Source organism: Rhinopithecus bieti, unplaced genomic scaffold (assembly GCF_001698545.2).
Source record: "Rhinopithecus bieti isolate Rb0 unplaced genomic scaffold, ASM169854v2 scaffold_9919, whole genome shotgun sequence".
Taxonomy (NCBI): domain Eukaryota; kingdom Metazoa; phylum Chordata; class Mammalia; order Primates; family Cercopithecidae; genus Rhinopithecus; species Rhinopithecus bieti.
This window is the reverse complement of record NW_016806411.1, coordinates 578,130-588,747: the sequence shown is the minus strand read 5'-3', so window position 1 is coordinate 588,747 and position 10,618 is coordinate 578,130.

Here is a 10,618-nt window from a genome sequence, read left to right as displayed (position 1 = left end):
TAAGGGAAGAAACCAAATGACCAGCGTCCTTCAACCCGAGGAGTCTAAGACAACTTCTGATCTTTGCTTTAGGACTGAAATCTCTAATTAGGAAAGCCCCCAGATGCAAGATCCTAGTTGTGGCCTTAGGATCTTGCAAAACCAGATAAAAGCAGAGGTAAATGATAAACCCAAAAGCTGCCTGCCTGCAGGGCCTAACCTGTTGTCTGAAGCCCCAAAGGTAATTCAGAATCCTCTACAATCACCTGAAAATAGATGCCACTGTGCCAGCAAGAATCATCTGTAATTCATAAAGAATGGAGTTAATTCCATTCAATAAAAGTTGTGGGGACTGTGGGATGTACCAGGGCTTCATTGACTATAATGGGTACATAGGCATTTAAGGATAAATAAAAGGGAAAAAAGGAAGGAAAAAATTTTGGAGCATTATGATTTTAAGTTTAGATGCTCAGACTAACCAAGAGGAGATAAGTGGATAAATTCAGGAAAAATAAAGACTCCAGCTGGGAGCCATGCAGTCATCTAAAAGTCAGAGTTAAGGGCAATGAGCCACTTGAGAAATGACAAGAAATGCTGGTGCCAGCTCAATTCCATGAAGCAGGAAATGGCCAAGGCAGCCACCAGGACTGAGTATGTCTCTCTGCACGCAGACAGCCTGCAGCCCCCAGCCTTCCTCCAGCTTCCCCAGTCACCACCATGGGATGCTGGGATTTGTGGCTCAAGGTTTTGGAGTTCTATGTGCTCTATTGCATTGTCTGGAAGGAGAATAGTTTAGAGAAAAGCCATTCGTCATTGAGATCGCAGGCGCCAGGAACAGCAGCGTGATTCCAAACCAAGTCCACGATATTTCTATGTGCAGTTTCCTGCCACCCACTTGCCTAATGAGGGGATAACTTGGTTCCTTCTCATTGAGGGTCTACTCTCCAATACTTGGGCATGGTCTTTAGAACACATTTACCCTTTAAACTGCCTAGTGGAACAGAGGGGCATCTCTTGTTAAATTTTTCACACCCACAGACGAAAAGTGGGTTTTCTGATTTTTGATTATTTAAATTTCTAATTCTTTATGAGAAAGAACTGTAGAATCACAGGAATTTGCAAGCATAAGTAAAGATAGTACAGAGAGTTCCATGTACCCTTCACCCAGTTCCTCCAATGGTTACATCTTACATAACTGTAATATCAATACCAGGAAATTGACATCGTACAGCATGTCGTGTGTATGTGTGTGTGATGTGTGTAGTTCTGTGCCATTCATCACATGTATAGATTCATGTCACCATTACTGCAATCAAGTTACAGAACGATTTCGTTGCCCCAAAGATCTCCCTAGTCTCCTTTATGTTTACACCCATTTCTTTCTCACCACCAGCCCCTCAGTCCTGGCCCCTGGCAACCACTAATGTTTCCCATCTCCATGTATATTATATAAGTGAAATTGTTCCTGGACCAAACTGAGCGGGAGGCTGCTATTTCTTGTGGCCCAATAGCAGGATGCAGATGAACTGGGGAGTAAGAGAGTTCTTATTTCTGTAACCGGTAATAGGGAGAAGAGCTGGAAATTATCACCAGACGAACTCAAAATTACAAAGTTGTTCAGAGTTTATATACCTTCTAAGCTATATATCTATGTGTAAGTGTGCATTCATCTAAAGGCATAAGTGATTAACTTATTTTAATCTGTAAATTAGGTCTGAGTCCTGAAGACCTTCCTCTGGAGCCTCAGTAAATTTACTTAATCTAAATGGGTCCAGGTGCTGAGGTGATTACCCTTATTTTGTCTCCTGCTGAATCACGGGGTTCCTTCAGACTCCCAATAAACTTGTTTGTGGAGGCCAGGGGAGTTTCTTCAGACCCACAATAAAACTTGTTTAATCTTAAATGGGCCCTGTTAAGAATTCCTTCATTATTTTGTCATGCTTTAAGGCCCAGGAAAGGCCTAGGCCAAACTCCTAATGGGCTTTTGTTACATCCCAACCTTTGTATAAGGGCACTGGTTTCTAATATTTAACTTAACCACTCAGTCAGTACTGAACCAGTTGTTAGTGAGACCTGGCCTGCCACAAACATCATACAGATTTTGGGGTTTTTCACTCAGCATAATAATCTTGAGATTCAATCAAGCTGTTGCATGTATCAACAGTGGATTCTTTTTGTTGCTGAGCAAAACTCCTTGGTAGATGTGCCACCATCCATTTAGTGATTGACCTCGCGAGCGTATTTTGGCTGTTTCCAGGTTTTGGCTATTACAAGTAAAGCTGCTGTGGTCAATCATGTGCAGGTTTTCTGTGGACATTCCATGGAATTCCACAGGGATGAATTTATTTTTCATTCCACTGGGATGCATGCCCAGGAGTGCAATTGCTGAATTGTTTGGTATTGTATGTTTAATTTTTTAATAAACTGCCCAATTCTTTTCCAGAGTGACTATACCATGTAACATCCTTGCTAGAGTGATCCAGTTTCTCCACATCCTTACAAAAACATTTGGCATTGGCACTACCTTTTGTTCTAGCAGTTCTCATAGATCTGTAGTGAAATTTCATCATGACCTTATTTGCATTTCCCTAATGGCTGGCATGTGCCATTATCTATGTGTCCTCTTTGTATCTTTAGCCCATACTCTATTTGAATTGTTTGATTTTCTTACTGTCAAGTTTTTAATACATTCTTTACAAATTCTAGTTACGAGCCCTTTTGTCAGATCTGCAGTTTGCAAATGTTTTCTTCCAGTCTATAGCTTGTCTTTTCGTCTTTTCACCCTCTTCATAGTGTCTTTTGCAGAGCTAGGCTTCATTTTAATGAGGTCCTCTTCATTGATGTTTTCCTTTATAGATCATGCCTTGCTATCATTTTAAATTACTTTTCACCAAGCCCTAAGTTCCAAAGATATTCTCTATGCTATCTTGTAAAAGTTTTATTTAAATGTGAAGGGGTATTTCATTTAAATATAAAACTTCATTTAAATGTAAAGGGGTATAAACCCTTTACATTTAAATCTATGATCCATTTTGAGTTAGCTTTTGTAATAGGTGTAAGGTTTAAATCAAGGTACATTTTTTTGCTTATGGATATCCAATTGACCCGGCACCATTTGTTGACAAGACTATCATTCTTTCATTGGACTGCTTTTGCACCTCTGTCAAAAATCTGTTGACCACACCTGTGTGGGGCTATTTCTGGGCTCTCTACTCTGTTCTGTTGATCAATGTGTCTCTCTCTCTACCAGTATCACAGAGTCTTGAGCAATGTACCTATATATTAAGTATTGGAGTCTGATACACTGATAGGTCTCATTATATTTTTTATCTTCAGAATTGTTTTAGCCATTCTAGTTCCTTTGCTTTCCTATGTAGATTTTAGAATAATCTTATTTATGTTCACAAAAAATCTTACTGAAATTGTGATAGTAAGTGTGATAAGCCTGTTTACTAATTTGGAAGAATTGACACCTCTATTATGTTGAGTATTCCAATCCATGAATGTGGTATGTCTGTCTTTGTTTTCATTTTGATTTTTCTTTTCAGCTTTGTCTTTTTCAGAATACAAATCCTATCAGCGTTTTGTTGGATTTACACCTGAGAATTTTGTTTTGTGTTACTGATTGTATGAGATATTGTATTTTTAATTTCAGTTTCTATATGTTCATTGTGACTATATAAAAATACTATTGGGTTGGTCTTGTATCTTGCAACTTTATTAGTTCTAGGAGGTTTTTGTTCATGTGCTTGTTTGTTTTGTCTTGTTTTATTTTGTTTAGTTTTTGCAAATGCCTTGAGATTTTTCATGCAGACTATCATATCATCTGCAATAGGGACAACTTTGTATCTTTCTTTTAGATCTACATGCCTTCATTTTCTTTTATTTTCTTATTGTACTGGCTAGAACTTCCAGTCCTAGGTTGAATAGAAGTAGAGAGAAGGGATATCTTGTTTTTTCCCAGATCGCAAAGGAATGCATTCAGTCTTTCACCATTAACTGTGATGATAGCTGTGGCTTTTTGCAGGTGCTCTTTATTACATTGAGGAAGGTCCTTTCTATTTCCATTTCCTGAGAGTTTTATCATAAATGGGCCTTGAATTTTGTCAATTTTTTTGTATAAATTGATATCATCACATAATTTTTCTCATTAACCCTGTTAGTATTGTAGACTACAGGGCTTGATTTTTACAATTTTAATCCAGCCTTTTATCTTTGGAATAAACCCAAGTTGATCATAGTACCTAATTATTTTTGTATATTGCTGAATTATATTTGCTGTATTTTCTTAAGAATTTTTGTGTCTATATTTATGAGGAATATTGGTCTGTATCATGTTTTGGTACTGTCTGTGTTTGGTTTTGGAGTAATATCCTACTTACCTCAAAAAATGAGTTGGGAAGCATCTCTACTTCTTCTGTTTTCCGGAAGAGATTGTGTAGAATTGTTACTTTTTTATATTTGGTAGCCTTTTGTAGTCACACAATTTGGGCCTTGAGGATTTTTTTGAGAGTTTATAAATTCTGTTTTCTTAATAGTTAATAGGGTTATTCAAATTGCTTATTTTATATTTTGAGAACTGTGGTAGCTGTGCTTTTCAATGAATTGGTTCATTTCACCTACATCATAAAATGTATCTGTGTTGAATTGTTTACTGTATTCCTTTTCCTGTATTTACCTCAGTATCCTTCTGAGGTCTGTGGAGTATGTAGTGATAGCCTCTCCACTCCTTATGTTGGTAATCTCTGCCTTCTCGCTCTCTCTTTTTCTTTTTGCCAGTCTTGCTAGAATGTGCCAATTTATTGATCTTTTCAAAGATGTACCTTTTGTTTCATTGATTTTTTCTGTTTTAATTTAATTTCCGCTTTTATCTTTATTGTGTCCTTCCCTGCTTGCTTGACATTCATTTTGCTCTTCTTTTTCTAGTTGCTTGAGGTGAGAGCTTAGATTACTGAGACATTTTCTCTCTTAAACTTCAGCTTTAGTTTTTTTTTTAATTAAGAGGTAAGGTTTTACATGATTTTAATTCAACTAATATGGAATAAAAAACTTTTCACACGTGTATATCGTGTAAAGTTTTAGAATCCTACTATTCTTTTAAATGCCCCAATATTTAGCATTGTACTGATTGCTAGAGTGTACCATTTTCAGATGAGGACAAACCCGGAGGTTAAGTAGTTTCTTTATTACCCAAGAGTTATGGTGAAAGCAAGACAAGAAGCAAGCCCTCTACCCTCTGCCCACCCCCACACTGTTCTTCCTACAGCAGCATCCAGCCTGTAATGGCTGTCCTCAAGGTCTGCAGCTGGGGCTGTCCAAAAGGGATCTGGGTGGGCTCCATCCAGTCTCACCCAAACCAACCCATGATATTCCAGATTTGAGAGTAGATGTGGAGGGTAGCAAGACTGAGGGTCTGTGATGGCATCTGTCCTCCCCACTCTGTACTTGGGCTCCAGCCAGAACCCCTTGCTCTCCACAGGCACCCTGGATGGTGGTCATCCACAAAAATGTCAGCCCAGTGTCTTTCAGGAGTTGCAACCTCCAAAGGGTTAAAATACATCAACAGACTTCAACTGGACAAGGCATCCCAGCCATCTTTACAGTATCCGGGGTCAAACCAGAGCTTGGCACTTACCAGCTGTGTGACTCTTGGCAAATGTATAAAGTTTCTCTGTATCTTGGTTTTCTCATCTGAACAATGGGATGATATTGGTATTGGTCTCACAGGGTTGCTATGAGGAGTAAGTGAGTCTGTGTGTAGAGCTTGCTGAACGGTGCCCAGCATGGCATAAGCACTAGGTCAGCAGTACTGGCTGGCATTTGCCCTTATTGCCCCATCAAAACTCCTGTCCTCTCTGCTTAAAATCCACTGCCTTTGATGTCAGAAGAGTAAGGAAATTGGCAATTACCCTTTATATTCATTTCCACCCTCTCTCTCCATTCCCACCATAAAGTAAACCTTTTGGTAGCCAAGAAGAAGAAAAGTTATTCAACAACATTGTCGGCACTTGTTCAAAAAGCCAGGAGCAGGGGAGGAATACGCCAAACCAGTCTGTGCAGAATGCAAACAGGTTTGTGCATAACCACCGCATGCCATTGAATGAATGATTCAAACACAACTGGGCACTTCTGTTGACTTACAGTTTACAGTGTGTATAAACAGTGTGTAAGCAAAGAGCACTCCTCCAGCAAGCCAGCCCCCACCACGCCCCCCAGTGTGGTATCCACAAACACAAGAAAGTTTTTTGGACTAATTTGACTCAGAGCATCAAGGCTGCTAAAAGTGGCACTGCCTGTTTGCAGAATTCATATGCAGACTTCACTATGAGCCTCCAGTAAGCCTCCGTCAAAACAGTAGAGTGGGAATTAAGAGTGCCTCCCCCAACAGTGTGTCTTCCAACCTTTCTCCTGGCTCTCAGAATGTTCAGGGTCTTGAGAAAAACACATGTGCAAGAACATATTAGACCCTCGTCACCTCTGCCAGCGGAGTTCTTATTTTCCTGTCTGCTCCCACTGCATCTGAAAACCCTACATCCTGCCCAATGTAAGTCCGATTCCTCATGCCAGAATAGTTTGTTAATTTTTCTCCAGATCCTAAAGTGATGCTTCAGGTAACAACCTCTGAGTCTGACCTATGTTCTCCGAGAATGCACTGTAGATAACAATGCTCAATTCATATGATGGGGCATCTCTGTGCAAATGTCTCCTGCCAGCTGTTTGCTGCAATAATTTGGATATTTGCTCCTGTGCCTTTCATGTTGTGGTTGAACAGCATGTTTCCCATCACTGGCAAGAGGTTGGGAACAGAATGGAGAGAGGAGACAGGGTGTGGTTCTGTAAGAATCAATGGCTCTCTTACGGGCTGTGTAGACTTGAATGAGGTCCCTTCTCCAAGCCTCTGTTTGCTCATTGCTGCAAATGACAGCAACCTCTCTGCTTCACAAAGCGGCATGTGATGCAACCCTAGCATGGCCTCCAACAGGCTCAGAGGGCCTTCCTTCTCTGCCCCACCATATCCATATGGCCTTTCTACAACTATTTCTATGTTTAAAAGAGCTAAACCTATCTGTTTTCCCATTTATTATAAGTCTTTCATTTTGCACGTCTGTCTGCACATTGAGTCCTCACAATGCAGACGGATAGAGTGAAGGCTTTTCAGACCCTCAACTGATTAGGTGAGGCCCACCCACACTCGACGGGGCCACCTGCTTTCATCACATGGCTATGCTGAAGACAGATTGTTGAAATAGTCTTTGTTTTTAATTTAAACTTGTTGCATAATATTGGTTCTTTTGAGTGATTTTCATCTCACTTTCAGGTCATTTGAGAGTTTCATCTTACTATATAATGGTTGAAAAAGGAAAGGAAGTCATCACTTGCCCAAGGTGGTGGTGAATTCCCATTCTGTTACCAGCCAAGGGAAGGGATTGGGGGGAAATATTTCACCCAGAAAAGTGCTGTGGTTGTTTGAGTTTGCCTTTTTGTTATTAAGGGTACTAATATATTTTTCATCAACAATGACTTAAGGCCCCTAGAAGTTCATGAACCTGGCCTGGGTGTGTGCTTCCCACTCAGATGTGCTGTGTAACTTGCACCTGAGTGTAGCACAGACTCTCCCTGGGCAAGATGTAACCCGGGAAAGGAAGGAGAAGGCAGAGCTCAGAGCAAGCAGAAAGCCAAGCAGGAGACCAAAAGAGGCCTCAGGGACCATGTTTCCATCTTCCACAGAGGGACAGACACATTCCCTCCCTCTCTAGCAAACACACACATGCAAACATGCAGACACACACATGCACACATGCAGACACACACATGCACACACAGAGACAAGCACACACACATAGACCGTACACACCACACACACACATACCACACACACACACAACTAGTTATGTTCCTGAGTATTACAAATGTCATTACAAAATATGAAATGTTCAAAGAACAATTCCCAGTGCCTCACGCTTGTAATCCCAGAACTTGGGGAGGCCGAGGCAGGTAGATCACCTGAGGTCAGGAGTTCGAAACCAGCCTGACCAACATGGTGAAACCCCATCTCTACTAAAAAAATCCAAAAATTAGCTGAGCATGGTGGCGGGCACCTGTCCCAGCTACTCAGGAGGCTGAGGCAGGAGAATCGCTTGAACCTGGGAGGTGGAGGTTGCAGTGAGCCAAGATCGCACCATTGCACCCCAGCCTGGGTGACAGAGCAAGCCTCCATCTCAAAAAAAAAAAAAAAAGGAACAATTCCTGAAGCTTCTGATGGTTCTTGCTGGCTGACTGTGAGGTTGGAGATGGGGACACATTAAGGGTTTAATGATGGGGATACAGTGATGTAACCACTGTGGAGCCACAGTTGAAGTGCTGAGACTCAGCATTGGTAGACATCTCTGTCACCAAATGAACACGCCTCCCTAAAGAGCTCTGGCAGTAAGTCAAAGGCTTCATTTGGGTCAAGACAGGGTTATTGTAAAAAAAAAAAAAAAAAAAAAAAAGCCAAGTTTCATTCTACAAATCCACATTGGGGTCAATATTTTAAAGCGATTTCCCCCAAGTTCTGCGTAGAGCAAGCCGACAGAGAATAAATGGCTCTGAGATAACTGGCGAGGCACAGATGGACTGACCACAAGCTGCTTGTCCCCAGTGTAGTCCCACGCTCCCTTCTACCACAGATATGGCTCCCTTCTGGCCATATCTGTGAGGTTCTGCCCTTTGCCTGGGGCCACTGCATCAGTCAGGGCTTTCCAGAGAAACAGAATCCACCGGAGGTATACCTATAGCATACACAAAGGCTTTATTATAAGGAATTGGCCCACACAGTTATGAAGGCTGACACATCCAATGTCTATAGATCCAAGGTTCCAGTTCCAGTCCTAAGAGGATTCTCCTAATGACAGACTTCTAACGAGGAGAGTGTTGGCTTTTTGACTTCAATAACAGGCTATTCAGGCCCTCAACTAATTGGGTGAGGCCCACCCACAGTAGGCAGGGCCATCTGCTTTCCTCAGTCTACTGACTCACATGTCAATCTCATCCAGAAACCCCCTCACAGACACATTCGGACTAATGTTTGACCACATATCTGGGCACCGCATGCCCCAGTCAAGTTGACACATGTAATTAACCATCATAACTATCTATTAGACCTCACCTTGCAGGGGGCCCTCCTCCTCTGGAAACCTTCAGGACTCGAGGGGTCAAGCTCATGTGTGCAAACTGTGACCAACACACATTTTCCTGAGAAGAGGGCTCAAACCAAAAAATAGCATGCGTGCACATTGACTCAGATATTGACTGTCTGTTGCAGCCTTTGTGCTAAACAGAGCTAAGAGTAGAGATAGTGCAGACTAACTCAGACCCAAAAACTTGGGGAGGCACCCTGGGATCCTGGAAGCAGAGGCTGGGAGGGCAGAAGGGAGGGAGAAAGGAGGTACATTTATTCAGCTCTTCTGAGACAATTCTACTGTCCTGCAGGGCACTGGTTCTGCTGGAGAAAGAGCTCACTTTGAGTTCAAATCTTAATACTGCATGTCCTTTAACCATACTGTACCTGCTCACCAGGCTGTGGACACTAATTTGTTGGGAAAGTGAATGTATTTCATTTTTTAAATTAAAAAGCATGTAAGGTTATATTACATAATTATGATATGTAATACATTTATTCAAATCATATTTAAGTTTGCAGCCACATGATTTTCAAAAGTATACAGATATAACTCATAGTATCTTTTAATTTTATTCCCATAAGCCTAGATTTGATTTAAAGTCTGAGTGCAAAGGTAGAGAATTTTTTAGTTCTTTAGTACCTGCCATTTTATTTTTCTCCAACTTTTTTCAAAGATACAAAGAAAGGGAACAGATTGTACAACCCCTTTCCTGTATCCACCACCTAGAACCAATAATCACCAACCTTTTGTCATATCAGCTTATGTGCACGTACTGTGCTGAACAATTTAAAATAAATTTTAGACATGAAGACATTTTACCCTTTAATACTTCAACAGCACCTCCAAAAATTAAAGCCATTATCCTAAATAAACATTATACTATTATCACACTTAAAAACATTAACAATAATTCTATAATATCATTCAGTATCCCCTCCAATTTGTAATTTCCTGCAAAATGTGCGTGTGTGTGCGTGTGTGTGTGCGTGTGTGTGCGTGTGCGCGCGCGCGCGTGTGTGTGCGTGTGTGTGTGCGTGTGCGTGCGCGCGCGTGTGTGTGCGTGTGTGTGTGTGTGCGCGCGCTGATTTCTCTGGCTGGGAGTCAATCCGCACTTGTACTTATTGTTATACTTCTTCTTTTCAGCTGCTCTTATACCAGAAGAATCCTTCACCCTTTTTCTTGACATTGATTTTTTTGGAAGAGATCAGGCAAGTGACTGCAGAACGCCCACACTCTGACAGTCCGGTTGTTTCCCATGGTGTCGTTTAACTCATTGCTCAAGCTCTTCCATTTCCTGTAAACTTGCAGTCAAGTCTAGAGGCTTTGCTATTGACTCAACTGAAGCAGCTCTGGCAAGCGCACAGCAACAGTGATGTTGTGTGTTTCTTTTGCATCACATAACGCCAGGCTGAGCCAGTATTAGTGACAGTGAGTTTGATCTTCCTTTAAGGTACAGCCAGATGTCTCCATAAAAA